Genomic DNA, 20,755 nt, shown 5'->3' with positions numbered 1-20,755 from the left:
TATCTCAAAAACAAGAAAAAAATCTCAAAAAAATATACAATATAACCTTTACCTAAAGGAACTAGTAAAGAAAGAACAAAATCCAAAGTTAGGGGAAGGAAGGAAATAATAAAGATCATGTCATTTATAAGAAAACAATGGGAAAAAAAACCAATAAAACTAAGAACTGGTTCTTTGAAAATATAAACAAAATTGATAAATGTTAATCCAGAGTTATCAAAACAAAAGTTAAAACTGACACCAACAAATACAAAAATTATAAGAGACTCTTACAAAAAAAATTATACACCAACACATTGGAAAACCTATCCTTGCCAAACTATTCCAAGAATTTGAGAAAAGAAGTTTTCCAAATGTCTATTATGAGACACCATTATCCTGAAATCGAAACCACACTACAAGAAAATGAAAATTACAGACCAATATCCCTGATGAACATAGATACAAAAATCCTCCACAAAATATTAGCAAACCAAATTCAACAATACCTTAAGAGGTTCATTCAGCACCATCAGCTGGGATTAATTCCAGGATTTCAGGGATGGTTCAGCATCTACAAATCAATCAATATATACATCACATTAACAAATGAAAATCATATGATTATCTCAATAGATTCAAAACAGGCATTTGACAAAATTAACACGCATTCATGATAAAAAAAAAAATCTCAAGGAGGTGGGATTAGAGGGAACATAGCTCAACATAACAAAGGCCTTATGTGAAAAACCCACAGCTAACATTGCATTCAATGGTGGAAAGCTAGAAGCTTTTCAAAATCAGAAACAAGGAAGGATGTTCATTCTTACTACTTTTATTCAACATAGTGCTAGAAGCAGCAATCAGACAAGAAACAGTTTCCTAATTGATAAGAAATTATACTGTGACAAATATATGTTGTCACATAGATGTGTCAAATATATTTGACATACAGAAAGCCCTAGATTCCATCAAAAAAAATAATAAATTCAGTAAGGTTGCAGGAAACAAATCAATACACCGCATCCATTACATTTTTATACACTAAAAACAAAGTGGCAAAAAAGAAAAATGAAGAAAACAGTCCCATTACAATTGTATCATAAAGAATAAAATACCTGGGAATAAATTTAACCAAAGAGGTGAAAGAACTGTACCCTGAAAATTATGAGACCTGGATGAAACAAGTGAAAAATGACACAAATAAATGGAAAAATATACCATGCTCATGGACTGAAGGATTAATATTATTAAAATACCTACTGTACCCAAAACAATCTACACATTCAATGTAGTCCCTAACACAATACCAGTAGTATTTTTCACAGACCTAAAAGTAAAAATCCTAAAATTTGCAGGGAAAGACAAAAGAATCTGAATAGCCAAAACAATCTTGAGGTAAAAGAAAAAAAAAAAAAGAGGTATCACATTCCCAGATTTCAAACTATATTATAAAGCCATAGTAATCAAAACAGCATAGCACTATACAAAGTAGGTATGTAGATCAATGGAACAGAATGGAGAACCTGGAAATAAACCCATGCTTATAGGGTTAATCTAAACTACAACAAAGGAGGCAGGAATACACTATATGAAAACGCAGTACTTAATAAATAGTGAGGCAAAAACTGGACAGCTATGTACAAAAGGATGAAACGGGACCATTTTCTAAACCATACACAAACGTAAACTCAAATTGATTAAAGACCTGATTCTAAGACAAAAAACCATAAACTCCAAGAAGAAAACATAAGCAGTAATCTCCTGGTCACTGGTCTCAGCAGTATGTTTCTAAATCTTCATCTTCAGGCAAAGGAAACATAAAGCAAAAATAAACTATTGGAACTACATCAAACTGAAGAGTTTTGCAAAGCAAAGGTAACCATCAACAACGTGAAAAGACAACCTACTGAATGCAAGAAGAGATTTGAAAATGACATGTCTAATAGCATGTCAATGTCTAAAATATATAAAGAACTCCCACAACTCGAGAGGAAAAAAAAGATTAAAAAATTGGAAGAGTATCCATATAGATTTTTTTTTCCAAAGACGACTTACAGAGAGCCAACCAACACATGAAAAGATGCTCAACATCACTAATCATAAGAAAAATGCAACTCAAAACTACAATGAGATATCACCTCACACCCATCAGTGTGGCTAGTATCAAAGAGATAATAAGCAACGAGTGTTGGCAAGGATGTGAAGAAAAAGGAAACCTCATGCACTGTTGGTGGGAATGTAAACTGGCACAGCCACTGTGGAGAACAGTATGGGGGATCCTTCAAAAATGAAAAACAGAAATACCTTATGACCCAGTAATTCCACTTCTGAGTATTTGCCAAAAGAAAATGAGAATGCTACTTCAAAAAGATATACACACCTCTACGTTTACTGCATTATCTACAATAGCCACAATATGAAAGCAACCCAAGTGTCCATTGACAGACGAATGGGTAAAGAAGATGTGGTGTACCTAATGGAATATTACTTAGTCATAGGAATAAATAAAATCTTGCCATTTCCAGCATCGTGGATGGACCTAGAGAATATTATGCTACGTGGAATAAATCAGACAGGAAAAGTCAAATGCAATACCATCTCACTTATATGTTCACAAACTGAGGACTTCAGAGGGGTGGGGGTGGGGGATTGGGATAGGCTGGTGATGGGTAGTAAGGAGGGCACGTATTGCATGGTGCACTGGGTGTTATACGCAACTAATGAGTCATCGAACTTTACATCAAAAACCAGGGATGTACTGTATGGTGACTAACAATATAACTTTAAAAAAAAAGGAAGAAAAATAAAAAAAAATAAAATAAAAATAAAAGCGAAACACATAACAAAGATAGAAATAGACTCTTAACTATAGAGAACAAAGTAGTGGTTGCCAGAAGGGAAGCATGTGAGGGGACTGGTGAAATAGATAAAGGAGATTAAAAGGTACAAACTCGCAGTTATAAAATAAATAATTCATGGTCATATAAAGTACAGCACAGGAAATATAGTGAATAATATTGTAATAATTTTGTATGGTGACAGATGGTAACTAGACTTATAGAGATCATTTCATAATGGATACAAATGTTGAATCACTATATTGTACACCTGAAACTAATATGACATTGTTTAGCGACTATATTTCACTTAAAAATTTAAAAATACAAATAGAAATGGAGAAGCAGGACAACTGCCTATATTAAAGAGAAAGCATAACCCTAAACTTGTCTCTTCGGCTGGAAAAAGTGCTACGTCTACTGAGAGAGCTTGATACTAGAAGAGCTTGAAGTCTGCATGGGCAAAGATTTACTGAGTTTTCATTCCCAATATATTTGCATTTCTGGTTACAGTGTTTACTATAGGATCGACTCTCAATAAACATATTTCAGGTATAATATTATAATGTTACATCCACTCTGCAGCTTCCCTTTAGAAAATATTTAACGAGACCCTTAAAAATCCTTTACATTGAATTTCTGACTCAAGCACAATGCAAGGGTGAGAGGAACACCTTCAGAGGCATCAAGAAGAAACAATGTGAGAAATCCAGAATGTAAGACATTTTATTAGACAACTGGTTGGGTCTCTTCAAAACTCAATAAAAGTCATAAGAAGGTATTTTTAAAGTAAAAGAAACAAAAATTATACCAATAATATATGATCAAGGGGTTTGGCATGAAATTGAATACGGCTGGTACAAATGTTAGGTGGTATCAGAGAAATATTGGTCTGTTTGATAAAGGTAGTAAGTGGTACTTAAAGTCATTATTTCTTATAATCCCATACTGAAGTACATTGGGTGAATGCTATGATTTTTTAATTCACTATAAAATTACTTTAGCAAACAACAGATGAAGAAAATATGCCAAATGTTAACAACTGTTAAATCTAGTGTTGGATATATTGTTATTCATTATATAATTACTTAGGAATGCTTGAAAATGTTGTTATAAAAATACGGTTGTAAGAGAAAAAAAGAATTATTGGTGAAGTAGGAAAGATTTTTTTCTCCAAACTACATCAATTTATGCATTGACATGCTTAATAGAAGTCTCAAAATTCCTAATCTACGCTTCCCCAAAATCCTATATCACCTTGATACATGAATTTCAGTTTTGATATGATACATTCTCTGATGGCATTTTTATGTATTTTGTGCATTCATTACCTTCCTCTTCAACAAAGTCTTCTAAGAAAGAAGAAAAGAAGGAAGGAAGGGAGAAATGGGGAGGGGAGAGTAAATGACAGAAGGAAGGAGATAACGAAGGACAGAAAGAAGACAGGCAGACAGGGAGGCAGGCTGGCAAGCTAGCTTATACTCGACTGGGTGCACTTAAACTTTCCCATCAGTTAACATTTCCTTCTGGGTCCTTGCTTTAGGGGTTACAGGAAAACAGAAATTGACTCCAGAAGACAGAAGACTCCTGTGAAGGACATGCATTTTCTGAGCATTCTCTATGATTTCAGAGATGTCGCAGTGGTGTGTCAGTATTAAGGAATTAATCACAGCATTTCTTATGATAGATTTCATGGAACACTGTTTTTCTGGTTTTTTGTTTTGTTTTGTTTTGTTTTCCTGTGGCTGCCAATGTTGTTGCTGTTCATCACTGACAGTTACTGTCTTTTAAAATTTTCTTTTGGTTTCAGCTGAGGAAATGATGGGTTAAACCAACCAAACAGGTGAATTTAAGTGCAAAACTTTTTGAACCTTAAATATACTATAAGATGTAGTGCTTTCCAAATTTATTTTTGAATACAACTTCAAAAAAAAATATTATCTTGAGAAAGTTGTATTCTATGTAACATTCTGAGAAAAGCTGCTTCCAATTTTTATCCCAGCTCAGGGAGCATAAAATGAAAACTATCATAATCTGAGTCCCTCTGTAAACCAGAACCTGAGACAACCTTCATTATATAGATAAATATATTGTAGGAACTTATCCCAGGGAGTATGAATGAAAAACTAGTTATTATGAAACGGGTAAAGCAGAAATAATCCATCTAAGGATGCAATGATTTGCTCACTGCCACAGGCAACTTGGAATTCATGGTTCTTGGCATTCTTTAATGAATCATAGAGAAAAAAATTCTGAACTGACCAGCTAGGGGATTGTAGTTCCCAATTAATGAAGGATTGTCTGACCAACTGTTACCTCCCCCATGCTTAAAAGTTCATGCCTGAGTTAGAATGGCTGCCTAGGTCTGTGCGAATGCTGTACACCATACAGTTTTGGCAAGATGTTGGTCCCGAAGATGTGGGGCAGAGGTCAGGCCATATCACAGTTCAGTGGGTGACAGAAATGGACACTGGCTTGGGGCTAGATACTGAAATCATTGATGGAACAGCAGAGAAGAGACCATAAATAGAAGAGAAGGAGTGAGACATCTTTCTGACTGGCCAAAGAACTGAATGTGAAGGAAGGGGAACCTATATTAGAAGAAATACATCAAGTAAACCATTAATACGTAGGACAAAGTGTCTTTGAGGAAAGGTGAATATATAGGACCAGGTGAGTGAACCCATGAAATCTGAAAAGAAAATAAAGTAAAAAAATAATAAAATAAAATAAAATAAAATAAAATAAAATAAAATAAAATAAAATAAAATAGTAAGGCCTGTCTTGTGGCATTCTCACCGCTTCTTGTTCTTGCATCAGCCTTCTAATAAGGACTGGCATTCTCAGTATCCTGCAGCAAGGCAGCAAGACCTCCATAAAGCCATGCAATCTGAGCTGACAATTAACGTGAACTGGTGTCCAAGGAGTTTATAGCAGCAGTGCTACTAGATTCACTGACATAGTATATTTTCTTTGTGCACTGTTGTCAAATGACTATGTCATCTCACTCCTTCTAGCTGATTTGTGTTATCATTCTGTATTATTAATATCGGCATCTAAAATTTTAGATATATTAGCCACTTAGCTGGTTTCATATTATTGGCCTACAGGTTTCTGCTAATATGATTCTCTTGCTTTCCCGTCATGGTTTGTGTACTATTACTAAACCTTTGCTCTTTGCAGCCACATGTCCAGGGTCCTGGCTGCTCCTTATACCAAGGTGAATCTTTTGGAACTGGAAACAAGACACCTTTAAATGTGTTTAAAGCATTTTGATTCCTAATAGTGACACTATATAGTACAATTCTGATAGATTAAAAATTAGGTTGCATTATCCGTTCTGGAAGTCCCAGCCTAAAGTAACTCTCAAAAGAAATGTGTCAAAAGTGCTTTAGTCTCCCACTTACATTCCTAGACCTATTTTGTTATTTTTTGACTGATAGGAGACAAACCGACCCATCTTGGTTGCCTTTTTTCTATCCCTTGCCTTTGCTGAGTAGGAAAAAATTTTCCTTCTACCCTTCTAGGTTCTTTGGGTGGTCTAATAATCAAACTAACCCAAGACAGATTCACAGGGAAAAAACAAATTTAATGACATACACAGGGACCCCATGAGAATATAAGACTCAAGGAGAAATTAAGCAATTGAGGCTTATATGCCATCTTGAGCTAAGGAATGGGATAGGACCCAGCCTTCAAATGGGAAGACAGTAATTCATATACCATCACAAGAGCAGATATTTGGCAATTAGGTGTTTCTCCTTCCATAGAGAGCAAAGTAGCAAATTTGGGGTGACTTATTCTGAATGCCTTCACATTCAAATCTGTATTTCAAGCTTACAAAAGTATTTCTGTAATTTTCAAAAAAAAGAAAAACTTACAAAAACAAAAAAAGAACAGAATGGAATGTATAGATATAAACTTCCAATTAGTTGCTGATGAAAGCAAGTTACCCCCCATATGCATTTTATTCAGCAAGTAAAAAGTCTGAATTTGTAAATTGAGTTCGCTCAAGCTTAAACTGGATTTGAGCTTCAAAAGCTCATAGCATTTGGTTTTGCTTATAAATAGTGCTTGACACTTCCCAAATTCAATTAGCTTCGATTCTTACAAAGTCACATTATAAGCAAAACTTCAGTCTATAAGCCTATTTTAAAAGAGCCTAAGTATATTTTAGTGAGATTATATTTTTGCTTTATTTTTTAAATTGTTACTTCATTTCAGGGAATAGATTAGTTCATTTTTTTATCACGAATACTGCATTATTGGATATTTGGGGGAGAGGAGGATTTTGTTTGATCCTTTTCAGTTTTTGCACTCTTTCATGACTTCATTTCAGTACTGAAATCAGAGTAAATATGATTCAGTTTTTCTTGCCTTGTGTAAGCTCAAAACACCTTGTTAAGTAGGTTTTACTTACTGTTTGACAAAAAGTTCTGTGGAGAGATTTTTTTCAGTTACTTTTTTCTCTTAAAGACTCACAAGTGTTTAAAATATAGTAGGTAAACCTCATATATACTAAAAGCAAGGATTAGAGATATCCATTGTTTGTGAAAAGTTATTTTTGAAATGTCTTTTTTCTAAATCACACTTTGTCTAAAAGCCTGACTACAAGAAAAATAAATAAGAGAGCAAAAAAGAGCAACTATCTCCTATTTATCTTTTTTTATTATAGTAATAAGATAGGTTTTACAGATGAACATTTAGAGAAGAGAGATCAGCAAAAACACAAAACAATCTTCTATAATCTCCACACTTGAAGATATCTTTTATTAACAATTTTATGCATACCCTCACTGATTCCTCTCTATGCATATGAAATTAAAAATATAAGAATCACTTCAACAGTGCCCAGCAGTGGTAGTACTCATCCTTGTTGTTATGGTTACATTTAGTCCACTCCATTGTAGGTTATATCAGCAATTCATATATTCATTCAGTGCATATCATTTGAATATCTATTATGCTTTAGGCACTATTCTTTGAGATGAGGAAAAAGCAATAGAAAAAGCAGGTAACAATCCTTATCCTTCTGGAGTTCACATTCCCGTGGAAGCAGACATGCCAGTGTGTGTGTGTGTGTGTGATAAATAGATAAATAGATAAATAGTCCAGTAACTGCTATGTGTTATGAAGTGGTAAATGCTACCAAGAATCTAAAGCAAAGCAAGAGAACAAAGAGGCAACAGTAGATGGCGGGGAAAGGTTATAATTTAAAATAAGTCAGTCAGGGAAGCATTACTATCAAGGGGATATTTGAAAAGGCTTTAAAAAGTTAAAGAAAAAGGGAAAAAAAAAAAAAACAACAACACATGGCCTGGCAGAGCAGGGACAATTTGAGCAACTATATAAAGTTGTACCGGATTATAACTGGTATATAATAAACTATATAATAAATCTCAATGAATTCATACTGCTATCAATAAATATTGAGTGAGGAGAATAAACAAGTCTCCTTAACAGAAGAGCTCCAAATGATTTATGTAAATACTGTACGCTCAAGGAGGTGGAGTATAACTCCACAAACTATAATGAAAATTAATAGCTATGCATGTTTTTGCTGAAAATATATTTAATGAAAAACAAACAAATTCATGTGGTAATACAGAAAAAATAAAAATGTGAAGGAGATAATCATAGATAAATTTTGGAGAAGAACATTCCAGGAAGCAGGTGAATGCCAAGTGTGTCTAAGAGTAGGAAAGCTAGTGTGGCAGAAGCAGAATAAGGAAGAAAGGAAAGAGTAGGAGATGAAGTTGACTGTGATAATGTAGGGATTTATAGGCTACTAAAGGACTTACACTTTTACAGCTGAATGTAACAGTTTGCCACTGCAGAGTTTTTGAGCAGAGGTTTGGCACATCCTGCTTTGTAATGTCCAATGTTCATCTTGTATGCTGTCTTGAGAATGGATTATGTATGTAGGGGATGATGAGTTGGCTTGAGGGAATAAATGAGGAAATCAGTAAAGAAACTGTTAAAATAATACAGGTGAGAGAAAATGAAGGCTTGAACCAGGCTGGTAGCAATAGAGATGGTAAAAGTGTCTTAGGACATACATAAGAGAAACTGCAATCAGGAATGACTCCAAGGCTTCGTGAGGAAAATGTTACCAATTTTGTTAAGTTTAAGAGGTCTATTTATTGTACATCCAAATGTTGATAGTGAGAAAGCAATTGAAGAGATGAGTTGGAGTTCAGTGGAACCTTCAGAGTAGAAACTGTATAATTGACAATAAGTAATCCACAATCAAGTGGGTGAATATAGTAAAGAAAAAAAAAAAGAGAAGAAATGAGAATTAAGGGCTCAGCACTAGCAAACTTCACAATTTAGAGGCTGTACAGATGAGGAAAAACCTGCTAAAGAGCCTGAAAATCATCAGTAAATGAGGAAAGAGGGAAACCAAGGTGTGTGGTGACCTAGAAGCCAAGAGAATAAGGTAGTTCACTCATGAAGTACTAAAAGACTGTTTTCAATGCTACATCAGGGTCAAATGAGAAAGACCTACGGTTAGACAACTGTTTAGTAACCTTGTAGTTATTGGTAGGGTGACCACATGTGCAAGTTCCCTGAGACAGCCCTGCTTTGTGCCCAGTTCTTCAGGGTCCTAATCATTTGTGCTCCCTTTTCCTCTCAAAGATGCCCAGGCTTGGAAATATGTTTTATTTTCAACCAAGCTATTGATCACCTTCTAAGAGTTGTTTCATGAAGTGATGTGACGAAAACCCTAATTATAATCAGATCAAATGATACTGGAAGGGTGAATTGGAGAAATGAAACAGACGTCTTTTGGAAAAGATTTTGCTGTCAAGCAGAGCAGAGAAACAGACTGGTAGCTGGACATGATTATGGGATCAATAGAGGGCTTTTTTTAGGCGGGAGAAATGATAGTTTTTATTAAGCTAATTGGAATTACCTGGTGAGAGAGAAAAAAAGCAGGACGCAAGAGAAAAAGGAGAAAGGCTGAAGTGCACAGTTGAGAGGAGCTGTATCTGATGCACAAGTCAGGTGCATGACCTCAGAGAGGAACACAAAAAATCAATCCATACTAACAGGAAGAGAAGCAAAATATATAGATGCAAGTAAGTGAAGTTTGAAAAGTTCCAGGGTTATGCATGAAGATTCACTAATTTTAGGATGTATACCAGAGGGCTGGGATCTGTACAAGCTTTCGCCTGGAATGCAACTGCTGGCAGTGCTATTTTTTCTTGCCCTCCTTCAACCTAGCTGGCCAGATGCTTGTGGGAGCCAGTTTTGGCTTTTTCCATCTGTCATGCTAGCTCTGCTGATCCTGCTCTAGCATTCACCTATGGACCTGCCCTGGCAGGTGACCCTCCAAAATGGCTCCCACCCCAGTCAGGACCTGTATTCCCCCAGAGTAACTACCACCTTGTCCACTCTTGCAGGCAGACCCAGCTGAGATCTACAGTCTCCAGCACAGCCCTTGGGGAAAGGGAGGTACCCCCCCACCAGCTCACTGCAGGCTGAAGTTGGGCCTCTCAGTCATCCACTCTAGGGACAAGTTGTGCTCACTAGTGTATCCATATCAGTTGTAGTCCAGCTACAATAGGAGGGTACACACAACTAACACAGAGGGCATGTCTAGAGCACTTGGTTCTGGTGATAGGAGGAGATTGTTCTATTGGGTACCACAAGACATTTTCTATGTAAGGCCAATCCTTTGAGAATAGGACATGTAGTCAACCTACTCACTCCAAAGAAACAGTGAGCCAGACAAAATGAAGAGACCAAAAACTATGTTCCAAATGAAAAAATAAGACAATTTCCCAGAAAAAGAGAGAAACAAAACAGATCAGCAATCTACTTGACAAAGAGTTCAAGTTAATGGTCATAAAGATGCTCATCGGACTTGAGGGAAGAGTGGAGCAACTCAGTGAGAACTTCAATAAAGAGAAAAAAATATTAAGAAGAACCATTCAGACATCAAGGATACACAATCTAAAATGAGGGACACCTGGGTGGCTCATTTGTTTAGGCATCTGCCTTCAGCTCAGGTCATGATCCTAGGGTCCTGGGATCGAGTCCCGTGTCAGGCTCCCTGCTCAGTGGAGAGTCTGCTTCTCCCTCTCTGTTTGCTTCTGCCCTCCACTCATGTTCTCTCTCTCTCTCTCTAATAAAATAAATCATAAATAAATAAATAAATAAATAAAAGAATGCAATACCTAAAACGAAAAATACCCCAGAGGGGAATCAACAGCAGATTAGAGAATTCAGTAAAGTGGATCAGTGATCTGGAGTAAGGCTAGTAGAAAACAACTAAGCTGAACTGCAGAAAGAAAAAACAATTTTTAAAAAATGAGGATATGTTAAGCAACCTCTATGACAACATCAAGCATACTAATATTTTCATTAAAGGAATCCCAGAAGAAGTAGAAAAGGGCAGAAAATTTAATTGAAGAAAGAATAGCTGATATGTTCCCTAACCTGAAGAATGAAACAGATAGGCAGGTCCAGGAATCACAGAGAGCCCCAAGAAAGTTGAACTGATGGAGGCCCACACCAAGACACACAATAACTAAAATGGCAAAAACTAAAGTTAAAGAGAGAGTCTTAAAGCAACATGAGAAAAGGAACAGTTGTATAATAGGTAAACATAAGGCCATTTTTCAGCAAAAACTTTGCAGCCCAGAAAGGAGGGCATGATATATTGAAAGTGCTGAAAAGAAAAAAAATACATCCAAAAATACCTTACCACGTGATGTTATCACCCAGAAATGAAAAGCTAAAAAGTGACTCAGAGAAACAAAAGTTAAAGGGGTTCATCACCACTAAGCCAGGCTTACAGGAGATTCTGGACACTTCTTTAGGTGGAAAAGGCTAGAATAACTAGAAGAAAAAAAAAATTACAAAAGGAAAAGAAATCCACTAGCAAAAGCAAACACACATTAGAAGTAGATCAATCACTAATGAAGCTAGTAGGAAGGTTAAAACACAATGGTAGTAACATCAACTCTATCTACAGAAACTAGTCAAGGGATACACAAAATAAAAAGATGGAAATTATGATATCATATATGTAAAGTGTTGAAGGAGGAGTAAAAATGTAGTGGTTTTAGAACGTGTTTGAACTTAAGCTACCATTGACTTATTACAGATAGCTATGTACATAGGATGTTATATGTGGACTTCATGGTAGCCACAAACCAAAACCTTTAATAGTATACAAAAAGGAGAGAAAGGAATCCAACTATAACACTAAAGAAAGTCATCAAATCACAAGGGAAGAGAGCAAAAGAAGAAAGAAACAGAGAACTACAAACACAACTAGAAAACAATTGACAAAATGGCAATAGGTACATACCTATCAGTAATTACTTTAAATGTAAATGGAATAAATGATCCATTCAAAAGACATAAGGTTACTAAAGGGATAAAAAAAATCTATATGCTGTCTACAAGAGACTCATTTCAGAACTAAAGAAAGATACAGACTGAAAGTGAAGAGATGGAAAAAGATATTCCATGCAAATGAAGGGAAAATACTCTGGGGTAGTAATGCTTATATCAGACAAAATATACATTAAAGAAAAGACTGAAAAAAGACAGGGAAGAGTATTACATAATGATAAAAGGATCAATTCAACAAGAGAGTATAACAACTGTAAATATCTACGTACGTAATAGAGGAGCACCTAAGTATAAATATAATAAGCAAATATTAACTCACAGAAAAGGAAAAGTTGACAGTAACAGAATAGCCGTAGGGGACTTTGACACTCCACTCCCGCTAATGCTTATCTGATCCAGACAGAAAAACAGTATGAAAAGGTAGGGTTGGAATGACACATTGACCATTTAGACTTAACAGATACATACAGGACAGTCCGTCCAAAAACAATTGAATATACTCCTTTTCGAATGCACATGGAACATTTTCTAGGATGCATCATGTATTAGGTCACAAACAAGTCTCAACAATTTTAAGAAGACTGAAATCATATCAAGCATCTTTTCCAACCACAACACTATGAACTCAAAAATAAATTACAAGAAAAAAAACCCCACAGAAATACATGGAGGCTAAACAATGTGCTACTGAACAACCAATGGGTCAGTCAAGAAATCAGGAAGAAAGTAAAAAAATATGTGGAGAAAAGTAAGAATGGAAAGCAGTGGTTAAAAATCTTTGTGATACAGCAAAAGTAGTTCTGAGAGGGAAGTTTATACTGATTCAGTCCTCTCTTAACAAACATGAAAAAAAATCTCAATCTAATCTGACACAAAGCTCAAAGTTATTAGAAGGAACAGTAATAAAGATCCGAGTGGAAATAAAGACCAAAAGAGAGAGAGAGAGAGAGAGAGGGAGAGAGGGAGAGAGAGAGAGAGAGAGAGAGAGAAAGAAAGAAAGAAAGAAAGAAAGAAAGAAAGAAAGAAAGAGAGAGAGAAAGAAAGAAAGAAAAAGAAAGAAAGAATGAAAGAAAAGCAATAGAAAAAACCAATGAAACTAAGAGCTGGTTCTTTGAAGAGAAACAAAATTGATAAACCTTAGGCCAGAATCATCATAAAACCCATGCATATATAAGCAATTACTCTTCTACAACAGAGAAGACAAGAATACACGATGGAAAAAAGACAGTCTCTTCAAAAAAATGGTGTTGGGAAAATTGCATGAATGTGGACCACTCTCTTATACCAGATCCAAAAATAAACTTAAAATAGTTAAAGACCTAAATGTAAGACATGAAACCATAAAAGTCCTAAAAGAAAGCATAGTATACTTGTGGGCATCAGCCTTAACAATATTTTTCTAGATCCGTCTCCTCCAGTAAGGAAAACAAAAGCATAAACAAACAAATGGGATAATAACAAACTAAAAAGCTTTTGCAGTTAACAAAATCATCAAAATGAAAAGGCAGCAACTGAATGGAATATATTTGAAAATGATGTATCTCATAAAAAGTTAATATACAATAAATATAAAAAATTCATTGAACAGAAAACAAAACAAATAATCTGATTAAAGAATGGTCAAAGAACCTGAATGGACACTTTTCTAAAGATGACCTACAGATGGCCAACAGACACATGAAAATTTGGTCAGTATCACCAATCACCAGGGAAACACAAATTCAAACCACAATGAGATATCACTTCATACCAGTCACAATGGCGAGTATCAAAAAAGATATGAAATAGTAAGAGTTGCCAAGGACGTGGAGAAAAGGGTAGCTCATGCACTGTTGATAAACATTTAAATTGGAGCAGGCACTATGAAAAAATAGTAAGGAAGTACCTCAAGAATTAAAAAGACTATATGATCTAGTAATTCTATTTCTGGGTATTTCCCAAAGAAAATGAAATTAATAATTTGAAAAAACATATAAGCATCTCTTATGCTTATTGCAGAATTATTTACAAGAGCCAAGAAACAGAGCAACCTAAGTACTCCTTGACATATGAATAAAGAAGAGGTAGCAGCTACACACAATGAAATATTAGCCATAAAAAAGGATGAGATCTTGTCATTTGTGACAACATGGGTGCACACAGAGGGTATTATGCTAAGTGAAATAAATCAGAGAAAGACAAATACCACATGATTTTATTTATATGTTTTATCTAAAATAATAAAACAAATGAACAAACTATCAAAATACAACAAAAATAAAACAGAAACAGACTTGTAATTGCAGAGAACAAAAACAGGTGGTTGCCTTCTGGGATTAGGGAAGAGGTGAAATAGGCAAAGGGAATTAAGAGGTACAAACTTCCAGTTTTAAAATAAGTCATGGGGATGAGAGTACATAATAGAGAATAGAGTCAATAATATTGTAGTAACTTTGGTTGTAACAGTGTGTCACTACACTTATTGTGGTGAGCATTTTGTAAGGTATGAATTGTTGAATCACTATGTTGTACACCTGCAAATAATGTCAACTATGCTCAAATTAAAAATTATTTAAAAATTGTATCACACGTTTTATAATGTCTACATTATGACCACAGGAAAGAAGTAGCTCTGGAGAAAGCCAGGAGATAAAATCCTCAATGTCTGATGGGGTATGGCTTCGCGTTAGTAGATGATTGAGGGATATTAGATTGTAGGATCTGGTGACATGACATTCAGGGCTGAAGATTTTGGGGAGAAGGGAGGAAGGATAATCTCAAAATCCTCATGCACAAATAGGCAGGATATCTCTTTTACTTCAGGTCCAACAGTAGGAGAGTTGTGGGAGAAAAAAAGAGCCACTTGAGAAGGGTTCAAGAAAACAGTTAACTGAGGAAAAAAGGCAGGTTTTTATTAGAGCAAGAAGAGAGGAGAAGAGTAAAATTGTAGAGGAGTTCACTAATTATTGATTTTGGCTTTTAAAGAGCACAGTGGAAGGATTAAAGAAGTTACAGAATGGAAGAAGATGGGATTTAAAAACGAGGGTGGTATTAAGAGCCTGGCATATATTGGAATCCAGAGCATCACAAAGTATCTGGAAGTCTTGAGCTTCTGGGAATCACTGACATAGCAGTATCCTAATGATACAGTTACTGTTAGGCCTGCTGGTCTCAAAGCAGAGAGAGGTCTTGAGAGGTAAGAATTAAGGGTAATGGGAGCAGCAATCTCTTTGACATTGGCCACAGGAACATTTTCTAGATATTTCTCCTCAGGCAAAGGAAACAAAAGCAAAAATAAACTATTGGGACGATACAAAAATAAAAGGCTTTTGCACAGTGAAGGAAACCATCAATAAACAAAAAAGACAACTTTCTGATCCAAAAAATAAAAGGAACTTCTACAACTGAACACACACACACACACACACACACACACACACACACACACACACCCATAAATAATCCAAATGGAAAATGAGCAGAGAACTGGAATAGACAATTTTCCAAAGAAGACATACAGATGGGCAACAGACACATGAAAAGATGCTCAATATCATTAATCATCAAGGAAATACATATCAAAACCACAAGGAGATATATCACCTTATATCTGACAGAATGTCTAGTATCAGAAAGAAAAGAAATAACCAGTGTTGGCAAGAATGTGGAGAAAAAACAGAAACAGTAATTTGAAAAGATATAGGCATCTCTTTGTTTACTGTAGCATTATTTATGATAGCCAAGATATGGAAGCCCCCAAGAGTCTATCAATAGATGAATGGATAAAGAAGATGTAACACACCCACATACACTGAAATATTATTCAGCCATAAAAAAGGAACAAGATCTTGCAATATGCAACAACATGGATGGATCTAGAGGGTATTATGCTAAGTGAAGTAAATCATGCTGAGAAAGATGAATACCTTATGATTTCACTTCTATCTGGAATCTAAAAAACAAAACAAAAAAGGCAAAACCAGACCTATAAATAAAGAGAACAAACTGGTGTTTACCAGATGAGAAGAGGGTGGAGGTATGAGCTAAATGGGTGAAGGGGAGTGGGAATTACAGGCTTAGAGTTACAGAATGTATGTCATGGAGATACAGCATGGGCACAACGTAAGTACAGCACAGGGAATACAGTCAATGGTATTATAATGTATCGTATGGTGAGGTGGCTACATTTGTGGACATTGCATAACATGTAGAATTGTGGGGGCGCCTGGGTGGCACAGCAGTTAAGCGTCTGCCTTCGGCTCAGGGCGTGATTCCGGCGTTCCGGGATCAAGCCCCACATCAGGCTTCTCCGCTATGAGCCTGCTTCTTCCTCTCCCACTCCCCCTGCTTGTGTTCCCTCTCTCGCTGGCTGTCTCTATCTCTGTCAAATAAATAAATAAAATCTTAAAAAAAAAAAAAAACAACATGTAGAATTGTGGAACCAGTATGTCGGACACCTGAAACCAATGGAACATTGTGTCCACTACAATTCAATGGAAACATTAATTGTAGTAGGTGAAAGGATAATTGTTCTTGGTGATCTCTAGATCATGAACTATTATTTAAGTCACCAAATACTCTATGACATAATTTTAATAGATGAAGTGTATTCTACTGTATAGACACAAAATAATTTACAAAGTTAATTAAGTAAGCATTTATTAAATGCCTAAAAGGTGCTAGTCACAACAAGCGGTAGGGATACAATACAGGAATTCAGATACAGATTTTGCTTTGATTAAACTGGAAATACAACAGAGAAACATATGGCATGAGAATGGGAATGAACATTCCTAAATTACTATGAAAGCTCAGGACAAGTGGGCATAGAATACAGGGTGGTGAGAGGTGAATGAAACTGAATTTACTAGGCAGAGATAAGAGTGTTGGATGGAATGAGAAAATAAACAGCACCTCTGGGGAAATTAAAGGACATAAAGTTTGAAAGGACAGTGGACAGTGAGTGGACAGTGGCATAAAGCAGAAGCAATGAGCAAGTGCAGAATACAGTTTTGTAAATCTTGGTAAGAGATGTTTCATTTTTGTGTCTTTTCATTTTGCACCTATTAGACACTTGGGGAGTTGTCACCTTTTCTCCATTATAACATGTTTGTTGTTTTATGATAATGACTGTCACTTAGATATATATTTTCCTTTGGATACTCTCTCTAGAATTGTTTATTAGGAAGAAAACAACATCTTTTTTGGGGGGTTGGGGGAGAAGCAGAGGGACAGGGAAAGAGAGAATCTTAAGTAGGCTCCACACCCAGTGTGGAGCTGGACATGGGGTTCAATCTCATGACCTGAGCAGAAATAAAGAGTCAGAGGCTTAACCAATGGAACCACCAAGGTGCCCCACAACAGCAGTATTACCAAATTGTACTGTAAGTAGTGAGGTTTCTTCCCCAAAACTCTGTATTGCCAGTTAATTCCATATGATACATGAAACCTGACATCTCATTGTCTTTCTTTCTTTGTGATACTGAACACTTCTGTTGACTATATTGTCTATATAAATACATAAATTGTCTCTATATATCTCCTCTTCCCTTAACTGTCTAGTATATGTCTTTTGACTATTTTTATTAGAACTTTTATCTTTCATTGACTTTGAGGGTTTTTTTTTCTTATTAGTATAATTAGTTCTTTACTTTTCAGTAATCTTTTCCTGATTTATCTCTGCCTTGAATTTTATATGGTATTTTTGCTATACAAAAAATAATCTTTTTTTTCCATTTTTATTTTTTTAGGTATTATTTATTTAGTGTGTTTTTTTATTTATTTGAGTGGGGCAGGGAGAGGAACAAGGAGACTGCGCTGAGCACAGAACCTGATGGAGGGCTTAACTGAGCCACCCATGTACCCCTACATTTTAATTTTTGTAGTCAAAAATTTTAGTCTATTTTATTTGTAATTAAATATTTCATGTTATACTTAAAAAAGCTTTTCCCATTCTAAAGATCCATGTTTTTTTTTTCTAGTGTATCTGTGATTTCTTTGTTTTTATTTTTCTTTGGTTTTATTTTTTGTTCATGATTTTTATACAACTTGAATAAGGAGTCTGAGGAAGAAAGAACCAAAGATGTCTCTGGGATTTAAACCTACAGATTAAGAAGCTAAATATGCCATCACCTAACAGAAAATGTGCGGAAGGAGGTGCCAAGGAGTAGCCCATAGTAGAAGCAGCCTTGTTTTGGGAGCTGGAATGTTACTTATCTTCTAGAACTCTCAATCTGCAACTCTGTAAAAAAAAGGTTAAATGATCCTAACTGCCTTAGTAAGATTATGACACTCAGCTATTAGTTACGTAAGTTCACAGCACAAGTAGCCTGTAGGATTATCCAAGCAGATTCCTGGTGCAAGTCACTGTAAATTATGAAGAAAATAATTTCTCCCCTGCCCTCCATTAAAAGTGTGCTAGGGATATGCCCCCGAAAATGGCTATGATACATCATAGCTGGCTGTAATCTAAATTATATTTAAGCTATATGGTTCTGAAAGGAGATAAAATGAAAATTCATAAAGCCTTTCACAAGAGGCATCAGGTTCATAATTGTAGTTATTACTTCATATCCAAATTTTCCATGTGGACTTTGTAGCTCTATTTTATCTGCCTATCTGTAAGTATAGTAGCCTTCATTCCCGTATTGTGGCCTTCATTTTAATATCCTCCCATGTTTACTCAGAGTCAAGAAGTGAATACTTTTGGGCAACATAAGGTAAGTTGCATCCAACAATGATGGAAAGTCAGCATTTCATCACTACAATCAATAGAAATTAGAAACTATGGGGAAAAATTGCTGTTCTTGATTAAATATTAGCATTAATATTTTAGTAATAGTAACTGTGAAGTGTCCTTTCTCTCCTTGAATTCATTAAGCCACCAGAGAAACTTTATAGACTCATTATCTTATTCATGTTGGGTTTTTCATCTATGAATCTCTAAGAGTAAAAATGAGATTTAATAACTTTTGAGGTCATGGTACTTTTCTCATCTACAGAATTACACAGAAGATCTACTTCATCGACTTGACTTTGACTGACAATATGATCTCTGAACTTCAACAATTTAAATTCCACAGAGATCTTTTTTTGTTCAAGTATGGCACAAATACAAAAAATGCACAAATCATAAAGAGATACCTCAATATATAATCACAAATTGAGCACACCTGTGAAAGCCCACCCAATTCAATAAATAGAATACACCAGCACTTCAGAACCTCACTTATTTTAACATAAAAAAGAATGTCTTCTTCTTCCCTCCCTTCCTGCCTTTTCTTCTTTCCATTATTTTTAATCTAAATTGAACTACAATCTTTGTATTTATTGAATCTGACTAGACACTCATAAACCTCAGAGAAAAGCATCCTGAGATCTTTGGGTTGAGGAATATTATCTATTTACATTTTCTATAAAATCTTAACCTGTGGCTTCAAGTATTGGGCATGAACTGATTTTTTTAGGAAGTATAAAATTCTCCATCTCCAGATGTGTTCAAGTAGATGTATTCCTAATCATTAGGCAGTTTTTCCTACAGCTTGGAATTCTCCATAACTTACAATAAATAATTCTATTACTATATTTTATAGCAACACAAAAATATGTAATTTGCATTTCAACAGATTTTTGAACTTTTGCATCCAGTGTGAATTCCAAAACCCTAACTCTTACATAAGGGTCAATTCCTGAGTTCTTTGACAGATCCTGGGAGGAGTTTTTCTTTACATCTGACTACTGCTGCCTCATTCATCCTCTTGAATACTTAATAAATACTTAATCTTACTTATGAAAATATTTTATGTTGCCATTAACTTTTAAGTCCCTAATTGACAAGTAGCTATTTTAAGCTGTCAATAACATAAGCAGTTATCCAATTAAATCTGTTTGTGTGTTTGATTAATACCTGTGCTTGACTTATGCAAGTAACTTTCCTATTATTTTTTTAATTTTAAGAATTTTCTAATTGAAAAAAGTTACAATTGTAGCCCAAAGCCCCATTCTTTACCATTTTTCCCTTTTGCCACTTGGTACTCACTCCCTACAAGTTGTTCTCTAAAGTTTCCATGTATATTTTTATATTCTGTGAATTAAATATACTCTCATAAGTAAGATATTTATTGTATAATACTATATCCTTTTACAGCTTATTCTTTTATTTAACATTTTGGCAGTTATTTTTGTGTAATAAAATCATTTTTATATCTCTATACCATTTCATCAAGTGAATAAACCACCGTTATCCATTCCCCTATTAGTAGAAAACTAAGTTGTTTACATTTCTTTGCTAGTATAACAGTATAATAATGCACAGTTATTCCTGTTTCCTTATATAATGGAAGTTTATTCAGGATAAAACTCAGAAGTGCAGTCTTTAACTTACTAAGAATTTCAAATTGTCTTCCACAATAGTTACATTAATTTTACTTAAAATACCATTATGCAAGAGTTCTCATTTCTCAAAACTGTGTCAATATTTTACATTGTAAAACATTGTGTTGTTTAAGTGATGACTGAGGAATATTGTATTTCCATAGCATTGAACCAGAGGTAGTCATACAACTTGTTGTAGGTACAAAAAAAAGGGG

At 35.0% G+C, this 20,755-nt stretch overlaps 1 long non-coding RNA gene across 1 annotated transcript in view; it reads right to left on the bottom strand.

Annotated features, from left to right (window-relative positions):
- Positions 1-259: 259 nt before the first annotated feature.
- The window catches only part of LOC121100767, a 312,516-nt gene continuing 292,020 nt past the window's right edge, over positions 260-20,755 (bottom strand). Inside the window, exon 3 of the long non-coding RNA XR_005832556.1 lies at positions 260-553. This is a non-coding gene — a long non-coding RNA (uncharacterized LOC121100767). The remainder of the gene's footprint in view (positions 554-20,755) is intronic.

The sequence above is a fragment of the Ursus maritimus genome, unplaced genomic scaffold, assembly GCF_017311325.1.
Source record: "Ursus maritimus isolate PB19 unplaced genomic scaffold, ASM1731132v1 scaffold_5, whole genome shotgun sequence".
Lineage (NCBI taxonomy): Eukaryota > Metazoa > Chordata > Mammalia > Carnivora > Ursidae > Ursus > Ursus maritimus.
The sequence above is the reverse complement of the archived record's forward strand: the minus strand, read 5'-3'. Positions and strand labels throughout refer to the sequence as shown.